Consider the following 4,442-nt stretch of genomic DNA (forward strand, 5'->3'; position numbering starts at 1 on the left):
GTGTAGCTCTTGTGCTGGTGAGTGGTGGCAAGATGGGGTCCCAGGGGCTGGGGATTTAGCTCAGTGGCACAGCATCTGCCTGGCAAGCATGAGGTCATGAGTTCGATTCTTGATCCTGGAAAAAAAAACAAAAATAAAATAAAATAAAAGATGGGGTCCCAGATGCTTCCGACCTTTCTTGCATTCATTCGGCTCCCAGGAGTGTGAGGGAAGGGTGGGGGGGGTGCTCACCAGCATTCCTGAGACTGTCTGGGGTTTGGCCGAGCTTCCACAAGAGTAGGGGGGATGAAGGTCGAGTTCACCAAGGCTTCAGATATTTCCCAGACAGAGCCTGCTTCCCACACTGGAAGGGGAGGGTGAGGGTGAGTTCCCCAAGGCCACTGACTATGTTCAGGTTTCAGCTGAGCTACCAGGGAGGTGTGAGTTCTTCTGGCAGTGACCACCAAGGCCCCAGAAGTTGTCCAGGGATCTACGTGCTTCACACCCCAGTGGGAGAGGCACCAGAGTGGCTCACCGGGTTCCTAAAGGTGTCTGACGTTCAGCCCAGCCCTGGAAGACACACTATGGGTGTGGCGGGGAGCCTCCTAGGCCCCAGAAAGTGCCCGAGGTTTCCTGCCTTGCTTCCTGGTCAGGGATGGAAAGCTGAGACTTACTGGGCTTCCTGAAGATGTCTGGGGTTCAGCCCAGGCCGGACTCACAAACTGTGGGTGTGGTGGGTAGCCAGCAAGGCCTCGGAGGGTGCCCAAGGCTTCGCCTGCCTTGCACCCTGGTCAGGGAGGCAGAGTCCAGACTCAACGGGCTTCCCGAAGATGTCCGGGGTTCAGCTCAGCCCAGGCAGACACACTATGGGTGTGGCAGGTAGCCACTGAGCTGTCATGTTTTTTATCTAGTGGCACTGCAGTTTTGTATAATACATATTGTAACAAAAAATAGTACATGGCATAATCCTTAATAAAAACCTCAAATTTTTTATATTAATAACAATTGTTGAGTATGATATTCAGCTCAGAGGATATAGTCAATAAATCTTTATTATATTCATTATTTCATGTGTATGTACTGGTGTTTAAAATTAGGTCATATTTAATATAATGTGAAAAATATGTTTTTCTTATTGAGTTCCAAGACCACTTTGAGCATAAATTATGTTTGCTCTCTCTGTATGACTATGTTTCCATGGGACAATATTGGTCTATGTGCCTTGTGTGAATAGCTCTTCCTCACTGTCCCTGCACGTGTGTGTATGTCTTTACATATTTCTATGAAAGTCTACGTGGCTAAATTTGACTTTCTCATCCATACACATGGGATAGGCAGATCCTGCATTTCTCAGAACAGAATGACAGGAAATTGTTTTCCTTGGAGAAAAACTGATCCTTCAAAAGACAAAAAGAGAGTATATCTTGCTTTTTAATCAAATTTTTCAATAAACATTGGTATTGCTTTGAGTTTTATTTGTTTTTTGTTAAATCTATTCTGAGATTACCGTTTGTGGAGATTTTTGTAAGGGAAAATGGAAAACTAGTGAGATATTTGAAGGAAACTGGGATAAAATAAAGAAGGAAAATAAAGGTACACCATGACAGACCACAAACAGAAGGAAGGGATGGATCAGTAGGGGAGAAATATCTAAGGACATAGGATATAGGAAGAGGCATAAGAGGAGTTAGGGGAAACAAGAGTGGGTGTGAACCTGGAGAGGAAGAAAGCAGATGTTGGGGGAGTGAGAGAGGGAACATCAGAGCAAAACAGGCATAGATGAAATCAGAGCCAGAGTCTAGGAAGTACGGGTGCAGGAAGAAACAGAAAGAGGAGGGAAAAGGAAAAATGATAACATCAATACACATGGAAAAATATAATAATGAAGAGGATGTGCATGCACATGTGTGTGTTGTGCGTGTGTGTGTGTGTGTGTGTGTGTGTGCCTAACAGAGAAAGGAGTGCTGAGTAAAAGCACAAAGAGAAGAAGAAACACTGAAGAGAAAATTTAAAAAAAAAAAGCAAAAAGAGAGAAAACAGGGACATCTGCAATTGAAAAAGGGTTAGAGAAAACTGAAATTAGGAAAACATGTGGCAGGAAGAATAAGATACAAAAATGAGGGAGAATAAATTAAAAGGTAAAATTAGACACACAGTAGAAAGGAGCCAGTGGGAAATACAACGTGCAGAGGAAGAGACAACAGCAACCCAGAAAGAAAAAGGGCACAGGAGGAGAACAGAGAGAGGAGAACAGGTCAAATGGAGAGCTCCCCTAGGCCGAGCAACAGAGATGCAAGAAGAGTTTTGAGAATAAAGAGATGAAAAAACTGGAGTGGGAAATACGTCATGGGAGAAAGAATACAGAAAGATTTAAGAGAAGAGAATAAACCCAAGAAAAGAGTGTCAGTGGATTAAAAAGAAAATGGGTGCTTATGCTGGGGAAAATATTTAGGGACAGAAGAGAGAAAATTGAGGGGTACCAAGAGCAGCAAAAATGATAGAACCAACATTGAAGAGAATATGCACTGTAAAACAACCACTGGTGAATTCTTACCATCTTGTCCAGTGAAGCTCTGTATCATTTCTAATAGATTTTTTATATTAATTTTTCATTCTCTTTAATGGTTTCATCAATCTTGCACTCTTACATCAGGTAATCTGAGAAACCTCATTGAAGATAACAATGTGTAATATAACAACCACTGTTAATTCCTATCATTCTGTTTTGAAACCCTGTATCATTTTTACTGTTTTTGATTTGTTTTGTTTTGTCTATGTTGTCATTATTTTGTTGTTTTTTATTCTCTTTAAAAGAAAAAAGAGAATATGCCAACGCCCAGCACTGAAATAAATACTGTTGCACTTATTTGTGCCATCCTTCCAAGGCTGTGGGGATGTCTTTCTTTTTCTGAGGCAGAGGGTGCTTCCACTTGGCTATTCCTCCATAATCAGCCTCACTTCAAATGTTATAGAATCAATGTAGAGATTCTGCCAATTACTAACATACCTCCCCACTTACGCTTTCAGTATCTATGGAAATAAGCACAGGATCCATTGAGGACACTCTGAGTCAGGCAAGCCTAAAACTCTATTGTTCACCTGACTTCCTTAGACTCTTGCTCTTATTATTAGAGGGCCACAAGAGTGTTTTAAATCTCCTGAAATCAGTGTTAGTTTATATCCAGTGTTCATTATTCTGTGAAAACTCTGATCATTTCCTGTCCCAGTGTATTCTTACTTTGGGAAAAGGACATATGCCTCTCAAGGAAGACAGAAGAAGGGTTAACAGTAAGACATTCTGTTAACCCTGATGTCCTCCTTCAAGGGACAGGGCTACAGTTTATGCAAGGAGTGCTGGGTCTGTAAACTGCTTGAAGTCTGGGAATTGGTTGAGGAGCAATGATTCTCTGCCTTCACAGTTTGTGGCATATTCTTGTTCATTTGCCCTGAAATTTTTCAGCTTTTACAAATCTAGTAAAAGCTTAGTAGACAACTAATTTCACTTCTATGGGCACAGGAATTGATTAAACAGTGCTACAGGTCTATATGGATCAGAAGATCCCAAAAATTGCTTTGCTGTTGCTTTCCATCACAGTCACTAGTTCCACCATTCCTTTGGTGAGTGAGTACTGCAACTTGGCACCTCCCACTCAAAAGTCCATTTTATACCCATCACATTTAATTTTCCCCATTGAGACTACAGCCCCACAGAAACAATGGTGGAGACCTTTGAGGATACTCGTGCTCCCCTTACAATACAGTTTCTTAAAGTGGAGGGGAGGGGACATCTTGTGAACCTTCACAGTATAAAGGAAGATTTTACCAGGCACATCCTCTCCAGCATTCATATCTCCCTGACCTTCAAATACCCTCATCAACAATACCTGAAATAATAACAGACATGTCCAACTTATTCACAGTGGACTATTTTTTGACCCAGATTTTGGTCAACAAGGCAAATAAACTACAACTTGTTCAGTTCCAATTTGGATGATAATAAATATACAGCATAGACTTAATGGTCCCATATCAAGAACTTCAGCCTGATTCAGTTTTATGATTCTTGTACCATTGCCTCATACCTGTTCCTTCAACCTCTGCTATTAATAAGTAGAAAACTCCACCCACATTGTATGCCTTCTCATGGGTCATCTAGTGTACCCACACCATAGGAGCACTCTAAGACTTGAGCAGGGTACAGGACTAGAGGCTAAATTAGGTTTTCAGGATAATTCCTGAGAAGTATCATCAGTGTTTTTCTTGGTAACTGCATTTAGAAAGGTCATTGCTGTTTCCGTAGACAATATAGGATTAGTTTTCTCACTCAGTGGTGGAGGGATCAACAACACAAAGTGTGTTTTGTGGAACACATGAGAATATTGGAGCTAAATGTCCCAGGTTTCATCAGAGTCCTCTGAAACATCTTCTCAATTTGTCATATCCTATTCTTTTCTAGTCAGCAT

The sequence above is a fragment of the Chinchilla lanigera genome, unplaced genomic scaffold (genome assembly GCF_000276665.1).
Source record: "Chinchilla lanigera isolate Chin_1 unplaced genomic scaffold, ChiLan1.0 scaffold00202, whole genome shotgun sequence".
Lineage (NCBI taxonomy): Eukaryota > Metazoa > Chordata > Mammalia > Rodentia > Chinchillidae > Chinchilla > Chinchilla lanigera.